Source organism: Furipterus horrens, unplaced genomic scaffold, assembly GCF_987537825.1.
Source record: "Furipterus horrens unplaced genomic scaffold, mFurHor1.1.pri manual_scaffold_17, whole genome shotgun sequence".
Classification (NCBI taxonomy): Eukaryota; Metazoa; Chordata; class Mammalia; order Chiroptera; family Furipteridae; genus Furipterus; species Furipterus horrens.
In genome coordinates this window covers 64,474,615-64,493,483 of record NW_028327187.1, presented here as the reverse complement: position 1 = coordinate 64,493,483, position 18,869 = coordinate 64,474,615, and the positions used below count along the sequence as shown (strand labels likewise).

At 36.1% G+C, this 18,869-nt stretch overlaps 1 protein-coding gene and 1 non-coding gene across 3 annotated transcripts in view; both read left to right on the top strand.

Moving 5' to 3' along the window:
- DIAPH2 (diaphanous related formin 2) overlaps window positions 1-18,869 on the top strand; it is a 1,048,823-nt gene that overhangs the window by 938,082 nt on the left and 91,872 nt on the right. The gene's annotated exons all lie outside the window — the stretch shown is intronic.
- LOC149991139 (U6 spliceosomal RNA) lies at window positions 14,249-14,355 on the top strand. Its single transcript, XR_016508702.1, has one exon. It is a non-coding gene; the product is annotated as a U6 spliceosomal RNA (small nuclear RNA).

Sequence of the window (18,869 nt, the reverse complement as noted above, 5' to 3'; positions counted from 1 at the left end):
GACCAATGTCAGAACTAGCAAAATAATGTTACAGAGAGCCAAATGTTGCATTAAGACTCCAAATGCTGATGCTCATCAGACCCCTGAGTAGATGTGTGTTACAAGGTAAGAAAATGTTAGCCATAGATGTGGAAATCAATGGAGACAGAACTGCTCACCTGCAAAATCAGGTAGCTCTGAAAATGAATGGCACTGTAGTGTTGGGCCAATTCCTGCTGACCCTGGCACTGGGAACATGGTCCTCTATGGCAAATCTAATGAGTAGAAGTCTTGGAGCCAGAGTGCTATTAAGGTCTTCCTAAACTTTAAATGGATGAAAAGACCAGCTCATTGCTATGGAAACTGGCATGGATTCTAAGGACCCAGTAGGCAATTTCATTTTGTTTTATTCTATTCTATATTACTTTTGGTAAGCAGAACTGACAGTAAAATATTAACCTACATAAACAGAGATTTCTTGTTCTCATATTTATTTCTTATATAGATCTAAAGTCAGTAGCTTATTTACATGTAGCTCCAAAACTGGGAGGAGATAAAGGAAGAGCATAGGGCTATGTTGAAAAATCAAGATGGGGAGGAATCCCCAGAATAGCCTGATATTTTATTAATTTCCTTCTGGAAAATATCTGCAAAATTTAATTAAAAGTTGTTTTAATGGCATATAATATAGTCCATCTAGCTTTCTCTCAATAATGTCCATTTTATCAGGCTTGTTTCTCAACTCATGGATTCCACCATCTATTAGAGTCTGTGTATTAGAGTACCAGTGAATCCAGCTTCAGTCCTTAACTGAGCTATGAAACTCCCAAATGAGAAAATAGGGGATTTTCCAAGAAACTTTTGTTTTTGTTTTTTTGCTATCAACGTCCAGGATCCTTCCTGCCCTTCCTATTCTTAAGCATTTCTCTGTAGCTGAGGATAATAGCTGCCTGCATACCTTCTAGCTCCTCCACATCTAGAAGAAAGATTAAGAAAGCCTTGAGAATCAATCCACAGAGAAAGTTTGCTCAGCCCTTAGGATTCCTGATGCCAGCTCAGTTTCTAATCTTTCTAAAGGTCATTTTGTATGGAAAGTGGCTTTCTAAATTTACATAAATAATTTCCAGATTATTTGCTATTTTAAATTAGCTATGCCTCTGTTCCTCTCCATTAGCCTAGATAATTGAGAATTGGCTATATATTACCTAATACCAAGAAAAATAATGGAACATTCTGAACAGTACATCTTAATGGCTGCAATTTCAGTTCTGCAGAGCAAAGCCAGGCTACTTCATTTTTGCTCACAGTAGTATACAGATGTGTCCCTGTTTACGCAAACTCAATAAATGAAAGTATTATTTTACAAAACTGATAAGCTAGGATGATTTTTCCCCCCTCAGGGACTTCTTACTTTAAAGAGAGATTCACAGTAGGGTTACTTTAGTTCGTCATTTCCTTGATTACATTAGAAACATCTCTATTTTAAAGAAAGAAGTCAAATTTATGTATAACTTTCCTGGAACAAAAATATTGTAAGTCACCTCGATGTGCAAGAACTGACTAGAACATAGTCATTGCCACATATCGTTCACCAGCTAAATGTTCTCTCTTTTCCTTAAAAGTGTTTAGATGCCTTTAAAATGATTTTTAAATGTCTATGAGAATAGTAGTCCATGCATACCCTCTGTGAACCTAAGAAGATGAAGTATACTTGTGACTGTGATTGATAAAGCTGTCAGTAATTTTCAACAGAGGTTACTGTTTAAATGGTGGCCCAGATATCCATATGTCATTCTTTGTCAGATAGTTCGTTCTTCACTTTTCTACAGTCCTTTGGGTTGTTTTCCTTCTTTCCACACATTCATCCTCCCCTTTTCCCGAAAGTACCATTCTAAAGACAAATCAAGAAATTCACTTACCTAATATGGATAACAAGGATGTTATTTGGTTTTACTTTAATCTTAGCTATCCTTAGACCTTCCTTCCTTCTTAGTCTTTTCCAAATGAACTAAAAAGGTTTTTTGATATATGTAGGAACTATGGTTGTTTGGGGGGAAACTGTTAAAATTGTACAACTTCAAAAAGTTCACAAATGTTGCATTTTCAAAAATGTTTTATCTTGTTTTTCTTTAAACTTCCTGTTGCTCTGTGTAGTCCAGTGATGGCTGAAGGCATTGAATTTTATATTCTATATTGGTCTCTGTGTTCCACACCTAGTTAACAGTTATAACAGTGCTTTTATGGAATTAATTACTCAAAGCTGATTTATTTCTAATGAATTTTTTCAGACCATGATTATAAAATATAGTTGAATTTCCACATATATAAATGTTTTCCCCCTCCAGATAGAACATAGATACATGTTGATTGAATCCTAAGCAGTTAGCTGCCTTTGGTCCATTTTGCCAAGTTATTATCCTGGATTTAACTTCTAAAAGGACTTGTTAACTTACTCCTCCCATCTAAATTGATCTTCTTTTCCTTCCTTCCTCCCTCCCTCCCTCCTTTTCTCCTTTCCTCCCTTCCTCCCTCTCTTTTGCTCCCTTCCTTCTTTCCTTTCCCCTTACCTTCCTTTCTCCTTTCCTTCCTTCCTTCCCTGTATGCATTAATGTATTTATCCCTCATCTACTTCCCAGAAACATTTCAGGTAGTTTACAACAAAAGGCGATTAAAATAACATTAAAAATTAAAAGGAAACTCTTAGACAATTGAAGTACATAAATTAAAGATGGTTACTATTATTGAGCATTAAAGTTATCTCTGAGATTCCTAGAAGCCAAGACAGAAAGAGAAACATGATATATCTTATAGATCTCAATATGACAAAATGAAGAAGTTTAAAATGGAAAACAAAGGATAATATTGTCTTCAATAGCAGCTTGAGATTAAAACTAGAGAGAGAGAGATGATACAAAAAGCATCTCTAAAATAGAGATGGTACACAAATGCTATTCATAATCATTTATTTCATCAACAAACCACTTTCTTATTACCTTTCACTGTTCACTTATGAAGCACAATTAAATGTCATTGCATTTGTGGAATATATTTGAAAGATGTTGTAGAAAGTATTTATTTTGTAATAGTTCTCCTTGCTCCTCACTCCCCTTTCCCCATATACACATTCCTAACCTTTCCTGACTCCCCAGGTTAAGTGACTGGTGATAGTTTGGGGACAGGAAAAAATAGATTTATTTCTAAGAAGTTATAAAATATTTAATTCCACTTGCAAGTATTTAGTGAGCACCAACTTTGTGCATCTCTCTCTTTTCAAGTTATGATTTCAAATGAACAGCAAACATTATTGGTAAAACTGTTTAGCCAAACAGCCTTTACAGAAGTTTAGGATTAATAGCTATTTTCATATCTGTCAATAGAAGTTATTTGCATATAGGTATTAAAATCATAGAAATTTAAAGGTGGAAGTGTTATTAAGTACATTTACCAATTCTTTCCTTTCACGTAAAGGAAAAAACTTGTACAGCTTCACAAATCTCATTAGTAGAAAAGTTGACCCTAGAACTCACATCCTCTGATGACTATTCTAGCACTTTTTCTGGTATACCATGACATAGAATTGCAGATTATACATGCATTCAAATTGCTGTTGCATCCCCACATATGGCAAACCTGAGCCTCATGTAATGTTTTCCCTTTCTATACAGAACTTAAATCCTGATTAGTATGTAGACTCTCAGTTTCTAAGTTTCATAATGAAATTGTTTATATAGTAGATTAATTCATCTTTCAGCCATTCATTCAGTCAACAAATACTTCTGAACTATGTAATTTATAATTTGAGGTCCATTTGGTTAAAAAATCATGACTACTTTCATTAGTACTTTAATTAGTCTAAGTTTGTATTTCAGAGAGGCAAAACCAGGAACTGGGTCTTAGTGATGATTTTAGGCAAATGGATCCCTGACTTTTTGTCCTTATGTTCAGTGTTGATAATCTGCATGCTCTTGTTTTCACTAGGAGAAGGAGCACCATTACTGTATTACCACAAATTGTAAATACATTTCCCTTCTGCCCATGACCCCTCCTTTCCTATTTGGGGGAAGAGATGAAGAGTTTCATTGTTCCTGCTTACAGGGCTCCCTGGAGGCCTATCTGTGCACCAGCAGCAGTGCTGAACTTAAGGCCCAAGAAAGTGAAACTGGTGAACACAAGCACAGGATGGAAGGCTTTTAAACTCTTTACATAACAGATTCAGGCAGAGCTTGCCTTCTGTATTACCTTAGACAGTGCTATTTCCTTTCATGCCTTTGAAGAGCCCAGAAAAAGGGCTGCAAGTTAAGGAAAACCTGTTGCCTCACAGGGCTTTCACAAACAGGGGCAATTCATTTCAGCCTAGAGACAAAGAAGATGTCTATTCTTGTAAGACTTCTGTTCTTATTGCCTAAATACTTTGAAATCAAATTAGTGGAAAATTGAAGTGTTTTCCGTTCTCTGTCCCTATACACCTCCATAAACTCTGACTCCAAAAAACCTCCGCTGCCTTGCGGCATACCTCTTCAGGGGAAAGGCTAAGGGAGTAAACCCCGACAGAAAATCCGGAGCCGGAGTCCCTAAGGCGGTTCGACGTTGTAGTCAACACCGGCAACTCCTGCGGCGCACCTGAAGCCAAGCTGTATTGACTCCGTCTTTCCCTTGGATCCTTCAGCTGCGAAGAGAGGGGGGGTCTGCTGCATGGGCAACAGCAGACCCTCCATATCACCCTGCCCAGGCTCTGTAGCTTCAGCTTCACAGGAGAGGACACTCCAGCGTCATCGCAAGATGTCAATTCAACACGGGAGGAGACAGATACCGTGTCACTCCCGAGTTGGACTGCACAGCCATTCTCGGCGGTGCAGATAGACTCTTAAGAAGCTACACCATCGTCTCTCGAGACGGACGGCTGCCGATGACGACCCCTGGCCCCACATTTTTGAGACCAAATGGAGGCAAATAGATTGATAAGGGATTCCTTTGTTCCTGACTCCTCTCTAGAATGCTCTCCCTTCTTAATACGCATAGAAATGTATTTGAAGGATTTCTAACTAACCTCAGGAACAAGCCTTTGGAATTCCAGTTAGTCAAAGCATGCCGGCACTGATATTAATACATCCTGCCAGGGGTAATTATTTCCTCTGATTCCACAGCTCCCAAGGTTCATTCTGTGGAAGCTGTATCTTGACATACAATCTCTTGTCCAACTCACCCATCCCCCTTCTGGGCAATATTTAGGGAAAAAAAGGGAAAAGATCTGTGGGGGGAGAACTTATTCAAGTAAACTCGGAGCAATTTCAAAACCAGCTTTGCTCATTAAAATATTACCTGAACCCTGGCGGGTTGGCTCAGTTGGTTAGAGCATCCTTCTGTACACCAAAAAGTTATTGGTTTGATCCCGGGTGGGGCGTGTGTGGGAGGCAACCGATTGATATTTCTCTCTCACATCGATGTTTCTCTCTCTGTCTCCTCTCCTCTCCTTCTAAAATCAAGAAACCTATCCTGAAGTGAGGATTAAAAAAGATAATATGACTTGAAATAGATATCAGGTCCATTTCCTTTTGTAATTTTCATGATCCATCTTATTTCTGTTTTCTAATTTGCAAATATGTTAAACTATTACTGGTATTAAAATTTCCCAGAAATTATTTGGTTCTTAAATTCATTCTCCATAGTATTTTTCATAAAATTTATGATTGTCTTTATTTTAGAAATAAGTAATAACTAGCCCTAGCTGGTGTGACTCAGTGGATTGAGTGCTGGCCTGTGATACAAAGAGTCACTGGTTTGATTCCCAGTCAGGGCACACGTGTGGTTGCGGACCAGGTCCCTAGTTTGAGGTGCATGAGAGGCAATCACTCATTGACGTTTCTCTCTCTCTTTCTCCCTCCCTTCCCCTCTCTCTAAAAATAAATTAAAAATTTTTTTTAAATAAGCAAAAATGTGATTATAATGTAAACTGTAAACTATGATAGTAGCCCCACTCTTTGCCCCCTTATCCTCTTTATTTTTCTTCTTAGCATTTAGCACTACCTACCATCTAGTTATTTGTTCATTGTCTCTTCCTTCCACACTGAAATGTAAATTCCACAAGAGAAGAAAGTTTTCACTTTTCTAGTTTTCCAAAAACTCCCCAATGTCTGGTGTCTGGCAAATACTTATAGTAGATTTTAAATATTTGTTGAATTAGTGATTAGTATGCCTGAGCTGTACAGCTTGTTCATTTCAAGTTCTGTGATGAATATTCTCCTATACCTGAGAAATCTCCCAGACTGGATTGTTGCCATTATGTTCACCTGATGACCAACAAAATAGTACCACAGTTGCCATAAAAATGGCTTAAATACTCTATTTGTCCATGTGCCTTCTTTTTTCATTTAATTATAATATAAATTCTTCACATTAACAGACATTTCTTCATTCATTCAATAAATATTCATTGAGAACTTGTAATGAGCCAGACACTAGCCCAGAAAGAGACATACACAGACAATTAAGGTACTGCACTTTTGCTGTAACTCTATTAGAGCACAACCTCAGAAAAATATCTCAGAATCTCTGCCATATCCACAGTTGTTTGTGAATTTTACCACACAATTGTACATCAGTGTTGTTTCTGTGACACCACCCTTTTCCTGATTTTTCTGATACTTTCTATATTTCCTCCATCATCGATGTTTCCTTTGCTCCATGCACATTAAATGCCCTTTTGACCAAGTTTCCACCCTCAGTCCTTGTTCTTCTTGCTCCCATATTTTTTATCCATCATACATATGGTTCCCAGCTCTGTAGCTGTGGCCCACATTTCTCTCTGGAATTGCAAACTTCCACAGCTAAATGCCTGTTGTGCAATTTTACCTGGGTGTTTCACAGGCAACTTCAATTCAACATGTCAAAAAAATTTTTTTTTCTTATATATAGTTTATTTTATTTTAGGGCATTTCCTTTTTTGTATTTTTTTTTCAATTACAGTTGATGTTCAATATTATTTATGTTAGTTTCTGGTATACAGCATGGTGGTTAGACATTTAAATAATTTAAGAAGTGATCCCCCAATAAGTCTAGTACCTACCTAGCACCATAACATAGATATGACATTAGTATTGACTATGTTGTCTGTTCTATGCTATGACTATTTTGTGACTATCAATTGTACTTCTTAATTCCTTCACCTTTTATACCCAGTTCTTCCAATCCCCTCCCCTCTGGCAACCATCAGTTTATTCTCTATCTATGAGTATGTTTCTATTTTGTTTGTTAGTTTTATTTTGTTCATTGGATTCCACATATAAGTGAAATCATGTGGTATTTGTCTTTCTCTGACTGGCTTATTTCACTTAGCTTAATACTACCTAGGTCCATCTGTGCTGTCACAAATGATAAAGTTTAATTTGTTTTTATGGCTGAGTAATATTCCATTTAAACATGTGAAAATCTTAATTCTGCTATTTCCTCTAATATTCCTTTAAAAAAATTCCTCGCCCAAATATATTATTTGAGAGAGAGAGAGAGAGAGAGAGAGAGTGATGTGAGAGAAACATTGATAGGTTCTTCCTGTATCTGCCCTGTGCCCTTACTGGGGATCAAACTCACAACCTAAGTACATGCCCTGACTGGGAATTGGATCTGTGACTTTTCAGTTTATGGGATAACTCTCCAATCAACTGAGCTACCTGACTAGGACAGCAGCTTTTAATCTTATCCACTGTCTCACCCACCCATCCTTTCATAATGTTGCTCACTGTGGCCCTCTGCCTCAATGGTCCTCCCTTCTTCTTTTCACCTGATTTACTACTGCTCATCCTTTAAAACTCAGTTTGGCCTTTCTGCCAGGAAGGCTGAATACACATCCTCAGTCCTTCCATGGTACTTTAATCACAGTGCCCTCACTGAACTCCCACACTTCTTTGTGTTGGTTCCTTTCCCTGCCTGTCTGTCTTGTTAACCTGTAAGCTCTTTGAGGGCACAATGTCTTACTCATTTTTGTATTATAGATTCAGCAGTAAGCATGTCTCTTGGAACATAATAGGCCCTTCAGAAATGTGTGAATAAATGAAAGATGAATGGACAAAAGAACAAACAAGCCAACAAAGGGTGGTTTTGAGGTGCAATATTAGGATATCAAAGAATATAAAATTATGTTCTTTGTACTTTAGATATCAATCTTATAAGTTGATTAGGAAAAATAAAAACATGAAAGGGCTATAATATACCAGAATATAAGATATACCTTCCTATATTCACTACTGTTCATCTGAGTTGGCCTTTTTGAGACTGGTATTACAGAGAGTATTGTAAATTCATTAGATAGAATTTTGAAAACAAAACATCTGTTTCAGTGCATCTACTTGGTTCTGAAACACTGTGATTTCTGTAATTATTGAGAGGTTTCTGTAACCTGATTGCCTAACTAGTGCTTCACATGTGAAAATTATTCTAAAAAGATTAAAAACAGAGCACCTATTATACTGACAGATTTTTTTATGATTTACATGAATCTAATCTGACAAAATGGAGAAATAGAATTGAAAACTAGGAAGAAAAATTCAGGTATAGAATCTCAGCATCCTAATATGCTTCCCCCTGATTAAGAGCAACATACCAGCATGTGTTTTTCAAATACAGGCAGTCCCAATCTTACAAATAGCTTGTAGACAGATGTAGGACACATTATTGTTTGAATTCTGATTACTCAAGTGGGAAAACTTTGTTGAAATGTCAGGTGTTTGGAATCCAGAAAGCATTTCCCCACAGAAGCAATGTTATAAATGATGGTTGGGTTCCCCCAGGATAGTCAATAATGTCACTGAAATGCTACACATTTGCAGTTGAACAGTAGCAAGCACATTTGTGCTACTAATAATTACAAGCAATAGCATTGAGTAAGATAATTTTATATGTCTGGCTTGAATGCTAGTACTTAAGGAAAATTCAGGTTTCACTATAAGATGATGAAGTAGATTGAGACTTGTAAAGTCTCAGAATAGGACTCGGGAGCATTTTTGAAGGTTTTAAATGGCATGTGGTCTTTAGCAAGCCTAATTGAATTTTAAAACTGCGAATTTTTTGTTTCTCCCCTCTTTTTTGGTTATAGGGGTTTTATACTGAGATTACTACACTATGACTGAGGTCAGTGATTGACTAGAAGTAAAAAAAAAAAAAAAAAACGGGGAGAATTGAGATGTGGTGCCACGGGGAAATTTGGAAAGAGGAGACATACGGATATGCAAGACAAAAATAAAACTATATACTTTAGCAAGCCACAGGCACCACCATCCAAAGGAAAAGGAGTCCTTGCTGTGAAGTCAGTTCTCAGACCATCCTTTATATATATATATATATATATATATATATATATGTTAACAGATGGATGGAAAAGTTGAAATATGTTAAGAGAGACTAAGTGGAACCACACTAAAAAGAGATGATACAGGGAAAGAAGAGTAAACTACAGAGCTTACATGAGCTGGGGTAGTGAGAGAGCCATTTATTAGCTTTTTCTTTCCAGTTTTATAGGATAGATGTTGGAATGGGTGAGGAAGCTTTGGGAATGTGCTGCCTTGAGTATGAAAAGTTGAGTTAGAGAGAGATATATATAGCATTTTTGTTTTCAGTTTTTTTGAACATTATAAATGGAGTCTTCCTTTGGTATCCTTAGAGAAAATTCAGTAACTATTTACATTGTTTTCCAACCATGTTTTATTCTTATTGTTACTTGCACATAGCTCCATTCCAGTAGGGAACCATTGTGTAGTTTGGCCTTATTTTAGTTATACAGGTGTGATAGATTTCTCAAAATATCATTAATTGAGCTGTCAGTGAGGAAGGGGAGATGAGGAACTCTTCATAGCATGATTACTCTGAAGAAAGAAAAACAAGGTGGTAGAGGAGGGACACTGAGACATGTAAGTTCTCTGTGCTGCCCACCAGCTGATTGCCAGATAAATCATTCAGCAGTTATTTATTGTGCTCTGTGCTAGGCACTGTACTATGTATTTGAAGATATGGTGGAAAAAGTACTGGGAATACAGTACTAAATATAACATTATTTTTGCCTTTACATGGGGGACAAGTACAGATAAATAAATGGGAAATTATAATGAACTGTATTAAGTGCTGATGTGGAAGTACTATTGAATATTAAGGGCATATATAGAAATGTAACTCAGACTTTGACAAGTAGGAAACACTTCCTAAAGCATTCTAAGATAACACATAAAAGATAAATAGGGGTAAAACAGGGAAAGAGAAGATGAGAGGCAAATGTTCTTAGCAGAAGAAATAATATTTATGACTCCATCATATGGCAAGGAGTCTGGAGAGGGGACTAAAAAAATAGTCAAAGAAAGATTTCCACTTCTGGCAGTGATGCAGTAACTTGAGCCTGAACGATGCTCTACCAAGAACATCTATATAAGCCTGATGGAAGACAAAAATTCTATTTGGAAGCATGGGACATTTGCCAAGGCAGACAGGGCTCAAGTTAAAATCTGGAGTAAGGAAAACTATAGAGAAGTTAGGCATATTTCCCTTTGGAGCATTTGCCAGTTATCAGTGTGTGATATAAAGTCATCAGATGTCTCAGCTGTCTTATATGGCTGGGGAGAGAATAAAACTGGGTGCTGTCGATGCAGTTAACACTAGAGGGCCCAAAATCTTGAAGAGAGGGGATGAGTAAAGAAGTGAACTTGTCACTCAGTAGTTTATTTCCTCTAGTCACTTGCCAAATTCTCAAGCCGTTCATGGCCTGAGAAAGCCTGGTTGAGCTTAGGAAGTAGGTGAAAAGCAGAAGGGAGTTCCCCAGATTCATAGTTCCTGAAGAAACAACAATTAATGTTCACAACCTTCTATGGAGGAGTGACCCCAGGAAACACCTCAAGATTTCAATTGAGACTCCTTAAGAATCTACCTCCTAGGAATTGGGAGTGAATTAGAGGTAGACTGAATCTTGAAAAGACTGCAATTCAACTTCCAGGCATTCTACATCTTGATTAGATTAAGGTGATCTGCCTTTACTCTAACTGCCTAATAAGGGTAGAGTTAATCCTCTCTGGAGGAAAAAAACATATGGAGCTCCTAGAGCTTTTTCATGTGAAATTTCTTTGTTCAACAAAACATTAATAGGCATTTGAAGAAACTGGACCACAGGAAAAATCAGACAATAGAAATAGACCTACAAATGATCTAGGTATTGGCATTCTCATAGACTTTAAATTATGACTAAAAAAGTTACTGTGATTAATATTGTCAAGAAAATAGATGACCGTATGGAGAATTTCACAAGGGAACCGGAATCCATTTAAAATAAGAAAAGAATAGTGAGAGGTAGGAGAGTGTCAAAATTAGAGAAATGAGTGAGAGGAGATAAGAATGCTTTTCTTTCTTTTTTTTCTTTTTTCTTTTTCTTTTTTTGGTTGGAAGTAGGAGTTAACCCAACTTGGAGTGGCTTAAAAAATAAGCATTTATTATTATCATATAACAAGTATGGGAATATGTGGCTCCTCCCCTTCTTTTGGGGGCTTAAGTGTGTTAGGGTTAGAAGTTCATTCTATTTCCCTTTCATTCATAGTCACAAGCTAACTCCATGGCTTCAGACATCCTATATGTATTCAAAGCAAGAAGAATGGGGAAAAGGAAATGCTAGCTCTATCTGTTGCCTTTATCAGGAAAATTCTCACCAGCATCTGTGCTACATATCTTGCTGCAAAGATGCTGAAAAGTGAGTACTTCATTTACTCACCTCTAAAGGTGAGGGAGAACATTATTGACAATGGTTGTTGCGCTAGCCAACCACTAGTATCTGCAACAAAACAGTAGATACACTATGGGCTCTAGGCTGAAGAGAGAAATAAGTTAGGACAGAAATGGGCTGATAGCTAAAAACAAAGCAGAATGGTCCAGAAATAAGAAGTGCCTTATAAAATAAAGAACAGACATAGTGGGAGTCATTATGTGAAAGAGCTGGAAGCATAGGAAGTTGTGGTCAGAGAAAAAGATACATGAAGCTATTACTTATTATTAGGTGGAGTTAGTTGAATTGGTTTTAATTATTACCTTGGATGAGATGGATGCGTGGAATCAGTGATTGTAACAGATATGTGGGGGGGGGTCAGTGCATGATAAGGAATAACCATGGAGGGGTACGGTATTTAGGGTACTAACCATATAGTAGAAAAAGTCTCCAGAAATATAAAATAAATGTTCATTAAGATTTCATTAAAAATTATAATAAATTCATAATCATGTTCTCATCACCATCTCTTCTTTTTTTACAAAGAGCTACCATTTGCTTTTGATCTTGATATAAAAATTAAAATAATTTACATTATTTGTAGGGTGTGACCAAAACCTAGGTGGTTTATTTTCCTAAAGGTTGCCATTCTTCCTATGGTCCGTGTATGGGTATAAGTGAGTTTTCACTGCTTTCCAGACTATAAGGATTTCCCTTCTCTCCCCTCCCCTCTCCTGCCCCCTATAAATTTCAATTTCTGCTTTCTTTCCACTTCCATTTTGCATTATTTCCTTCTCTTTTCCTCTTTGTTCCATTTTTTGTTTCCTAGCCTTCCTTTTTAATGGTGGAAATGGTGATAAATTTTATAGATTGAGAGAAGGGAGCCTGTATACCTACTTAGACTAAAACCTTGCCATCTCAAATCTGAGATGATTTTTAGAAGTGACGTGTATTCTAGTAAAATCTACTCTACTATACCTGAACTTTTACAACATAGCATAATTACAATTAAAATTCTTTTTAGAGTCTCATTCAGTTTTACAAGACCATAATTATATGTGTGTGTACATATTGGATGGGGCAAAAGCAGGTTTACACTTGTTCATATGGAAAATAATACAATAACTAATAAATAATAGTATAAGAATAAATTCTGTGATTTGAATTCTCACAACTATAAACCTACTTTTGTCCACCCCTGTACATGCCAATAATATTTTTGTTATGTGCATGTATATATATGTATCCATGTATTATATATGCCAACATAGTATTTTAATTAAGTAAATTTCTAGGATTGGGAAAAAAAGACTTCTGTGGTTGTATAAAATATTTATTAAACATTATAATCCTATTTTTAAAGAGGTGATTATTACAATTTATTAGTCTATCACCATTTGGAACAGTATCTGTTCTAATGTAATTAACCATTGAAAGAAATACATTTTTAAGTGTTCTAAATTGCATTTCTAATTACTTGTAACTAAAATTCTCCAGAATTTTAAAATCCATTTTATCTTATGAAAAGCTTCAATGCTTATCCCTGTTGTTGCACTATTATTTTAGATTAGGGTAACTTCATTTAAAATTATATATCAAATATAATTTACTCATAGTAGCATGAAATGTATGGCTTCACTCTGAGGGAAAAAAGCCTGTTCAGCATTTTTTAATATCATATACCTAAACAGAACTTCCAGAATAATTAGATCACATCTGGCCCAATGTAGGTCTATTTGTACTTGTATAATGCATGTGCATGTACACACTGTTATATTTTATTACTATTTGGATGCATTTATTTTTCTATAAAGAGAACTATTATCCACATTTTTTTTTTTGCACAGAAGTACATTTAAACATTGGCAGAGGAAAACCACTTACTAAAATAAAACCCATGCTTGGCACAACTATTACTGGTGTCACAGGTTTTACAACTATAATATTTCTGAAATCTAAGTTTAACTACTTTGGAACATTTTGGGGGGTGAACGCAGAGACAGGTTGGTGAGTTGTAAAACTTCTACGATTTGCATTCTACCCTAGGCCAAATCTTAAGTGTCACTAAATCTAATTTCATCTTGAACAGTGGCCCAGGACCATCTCCACAAAAAGGTTTTGCTCTCCCTCACTTGGCAAGTGGGCAATTTGAAACAAAGGAAGTGACTTTGCCAGCAGGCAAATACTAAGAATGAGAAAGCATTGGAAATAGGTTAAAAAAACTGGGAAAGTAAATCTAAAACCCCAAAATACAGGCAGCTCTGCTCTATTTTCTCTTGTGATCCTGTTTAAAGAAATGAATCAATCTCTTGTAAATAAAGTAAAACTTGCTAGCATACTATAGGAACAGTCAAACTGGTATATATTTCTCCCCCTTGCTTAGCATACAATAAAATAAAATTCATCTTAAAATATCAGTTCCTTCTCATCAGGAGGATCTTCTCCATAGGCTGTGTGACTGTGTTGAGGACATGGCAATTGACAAGAGTGAGTTATCCCATTGAAAAGTCTGCTTTTGCCTACTATATTTAAGATGTAGAGTAATTAGTGCTCGATTCGGCACCACACATACTAAAATTGGAATGATACAGAGAAGATTAGCATGGCCCCTGCGCAAGTATGACACGCAAATTTGAAAAGCTTTCCATATATTTTAGAAGAGCAGAATAGCAGTCAATAGGGGGGAGGGGGGAGGGAGAGAAGGGGGATAAGTAAGGGAAGGGTTTAGTCATGGAACGTGTATAAATGATTCATGGACATGCACAACGGGGAGGGATATGATTGCGGGAGAGGGGGTGGGCTGGGTGGGGGAGAGAAATGGGGGAAAAATGGGACAACTGTAATTGAAAAACCAAAAATAAAAAAATAAAAAATAATAAAAAAATAAAAATATAAAAGAAATAAAAATTAAAAAGAAAAAAGATGTAGAGTAATTAGTCAACTTGTAATTCTCAGCTGAGGATATTTTATTGGTCAAACCTACTGAGCCACCAGGCTAGGGCACAATTATTCAAAAACTTTTTTAACGTATACTGTTTTTTATAATTGTTTTCTATTACAACTGTCCCACTTTTTTCCCCATTGTTTCTACCCACCCCACCTGACCCTTCTCCCACAGTCAATCCCCACCCCATTGTCCATGTCCATGGGTCATTTATACATATTCCTTGACTAGACCCTTCCCCTTTTTACACCCCCTTTCCTCCCTTGTTACTGTTAGTCTGCTCCTTGTTTACATGTCTCTGGTTCAATTTTGCTCATTTGTTTGTGTTGTTTATTCATTTCCTGTATTAGGAGATATCATATGGTATTTGTCTTTCATTGCCTGGCTTATTGCGCTAAGCATAATTGTATCCAGTCCCATCCATGTTGTAGCAAATGACAGGAGTTCCTTCATTCTTTCTGCTACATAGTACTCCATTGTGTAAATGTACCACAGTTTTTTGATCCACTCATTTACAGATGGGCACTTAGGAAGTTTCCAGCACTTGGCTATTGTAAATAGTGTCGCTATGAACATAGGGGTACATAGGTTCTTTTGAATTGGTGTTTCAGGATTCTTTGGGTAGAAAACTAGCAATGGAATTGCTGGATCAAAAGGCAGTTACATTTTTAGTTTTTTGAGAAATTCCATACTGTTTTCCATAGTGGTTGCAACAGTCTGCACTCCCACCAACAGTGCACAAGGGTTCCCATTTCTCCACATCCTCGCCAGCACTTGTTTATTAATTTGTTGATGATGGCCATTCTGACTGGTGTAAACTGGTATCTCATTGTGGTTTTAATTTGCATCTCTCTGATGGCTAGTGATGTTGAGAATTCTTTCATATGTCTATGACCCTCTGTGTATCCTCCTTGGAGAAGTGTTTGTTCAGGTCCTTTGCCAGTTTTGTAATTGGACTGTCTGTCTTCTTAGTGTTGAGATGTGTAAGTTTTTTATATATTTTAGAGATCAATCCATTGTCTGAGGTATCATTGGCAGATATGTTTTCCCATATGGTTGGTTCCCTTTTCATCTTGCTGAAGTTTTCTTTTGCTGAGCAGCAACTCTTTACTATGATACAGTCCCATTTGTTTATTTTTCCTTTATTTCCTTTGCCTTAGGAGATGTATCAGTGAAAATATTGTTACGTGGAATATCTGAAATTTTCCTGCCTATGTTTTCCTCTAGGATTTTTATGGTGTCACTTCTTACATTTAAGTCTTTTATCCATCTTGAGTTTATTCTGGCGTGTGGTGTAAGTTGGTGGTCTAGTTTCACTTTTTTGCACGTACCTGAACAGTTCACCTAGCACCATTTGTTGAAGGGGCTCTTTTCACTTCATTTTATGTTCCTTCCTCCTTTGTCAAATATTAGTTGACCCTATAAACCTGGATTTATTTCTGGGTTCTTTATTCTGTTCCATTGATCTATATGTCTGTTTTTATGGCAGTAACAGGCTGTTTTGATTACAGTGGGATGTAATATAGTTTGATAACAGGTATTGTGATTCCTCCTATTGCATTCTTCCGACTCAAAATTGCTGTGGCTATATGGGGTCTTTTTTATGTTCCATATAAAATTTTTAAGTATTTGTTCTAGGTTTGTGAAATACGTCACTGGTATTTTCATAGGATTGTGTTGAATCTATAAATTGCTTTGGGTAGTATGGACATTTTAATAATGTTGATTCTTCCTATCCATGAACATGGTATATGCTTCCCTTTATTTGTATCTTCCTTAATTTCTTTCTTCAGTGTTAGGTAGTTTTCCGAGTACAGGTCTTTAATCTCTTTGGTTACATTTATTCCTAGGTGTATTATTTTTCTTGTTGCTATAGTAAATGAGATTTTTTTCTAGTTTCTATCTCGGATATTTTATTGTTGGTGTAGAGAAATGCTTTCTATTCTGAATATTGACTTTGTACCCTGCTATTTTGTCAAATTCACTTATTAGATCGAGTTGTTTATTTTTTTTTCATGGAGTCTGTAGGGTTTTCTATACACTATCATGTCATCTGCAAATAAGGACAGTTTTACTTCTTCTTTTTCAATTTGGATGCCTTATATTTCTTTTTCTTGTCTAATAGCTGTGGCTAGAACTTCCAGTACTGTGTTGATAGGAGTGGAAAGAGTGGACATTCTTGTCTTATTCCTGATATCAAGGGAATGCTTTCAGTTTTTGTCCATTGAGTATGATGTTGGTTTCAGGTTTCTCATATATGGCCTTTATTATTTGAGGTATGCTCCCTCTATTCCCAGCTTGCTGAGTGTTTTCATCATAAATCTGTGTTGTACTTTATCAAATGCCTTTTCAACTTCTATTTATATGTTCATATGGTTTTTGTCTTTCATTTTGTTTATGTAGTGTATTACATTTATTGATTTGCAAATATTAAACCATCCTTGCATCCCTGGGATGAATCCCACTTGATCATGGTGTATGATCTTTTTAATGTGTTGCTGGATGCTGTTTGCCAGTATTTTATTGAGGATTTTAGCATCTATGTTCATCAGTGATAATAACCTGTAGTTTTCTTTCTTTGTTGTGTCTTGACCTGGTCTTGGAATTAGGGTAATACTGGATTCATAGAAAGACTTTGAGAGTCTTCCCTCTCCTTTGATATTTTGGAATAGTTTGAGAAGGATAGATGTTAGTTCTTCCCTAAATGTTTTGTAAAATTTACCTGTGAAGCCATCTGGTCCAGGGCTTTTGCGTGCTGGGAGTTTTTTGATTACTGTTTCAATTTCACTCTTTGTTATCAGTCTGTTCAGGCTCTCTGCTTCTTCATTCACTTTTGGAAAATTATATGTTCCTAGAAATTTGTTCATTTCATCTAGGTTTTCAAGTGTCTTGCTACATAGTTGTTTCTAGCAATTTCTTACAATCCTTTGAATTTATGTGATATCGGTTTTGCTTTCTCCTCTTCCATTTCTGATATTTTTATTTGGGTCCTCTCTCTGGTTAAAGACTTGTCGATTTTGTTTATCTTTTCAAAGAATCAGCTGCTCCTTTTCTTGATTTTTTCAATTGTTTGTTTAGTCTCTATGTCATTTAATTCTGCTCTGATCTTGATGATTTCCTTCCTTCTACTAACTCTGGGCTTTGCTTGTTGTTCTTCCTGTAGTTCTTATAGCTGTAGGGTTGGATTTTTTATTAGAGATTCTTGTACCCTTTTTAGGTAGGCCTGTATTGCTATGAAATTTCCTCTCAGGACTGTTTTCACTGTATCCCGTAGGTTTGGTGCTGTTGTGTGCTCATTATCATTTATTGCCAGAAACTTCTTGATTTCTTACTTAATGTCTTTGTCAACCCATTCATTATTTTGTAGCATGTTATTCATTCTCCATGGGTTTGAATGCCTTTGAGTTTTTTCCTTGAGGTTGATTTCTAGTTTCAAAGCATTGTGATCTGAGAAGATGCTTGATATAATTTCAATTTTCTTGAATTTGTTGAGACTTGTCTCGTGTCCTACCATGTGGTTTATCTTCAAAAATGTTCCATGTTCACTTGAAAAGAATGTACATTTGCTTCTTTGGGATGAAAAGTTATATATATATATATATATATATATATATATATATATATATATATATATATATATCAACTAAGTCCATTTGATCTAGAGTGTTGTTCAATGCCTCAATATCCTTGGTGTTTCTTTGCTTTGAAGATATATCCATTGTTGACCGTGTGGTGTTAAAGTCCCCTACTATGAGTGTGCTGCTGTTTATATCTTTCTTGTAGTCTTCCAAGATTTTCCTTATATATTTGGGTGCTCCTATGCTGGGTGTATATATGTTTACTAGGGTTATATCTTTTTGATGGCTTGTTCCCTTAAGTATCATAAAATGTCCTTCTTTGTCTCTTTTTATGGCCCTTGCTGTGAAATCTGTTTTGTCTGATATAAGTATTGCTACTCCTGCTTTTTTTTTTATGTCCATTTGCTTGGAATACTTTTTTCCATCCCTTCACTTTAAGTCTGTTTAAATCTTTTGTTTTGAGGTGTGTCTCTTGTAGACAGCATATATGTGGGCCATGTTTTCATATCCATTCCACTACTCTATGTCTTTTGATTGGAGCATTTAATCCATTTACATTTAAGGTTATCATTTGCAGGTTTGTATTTATTTCCTCTTGTGCCTCTCTTCCTCTCCCTCTCTTTTTTTCCTACAGCATTCTCTTTAG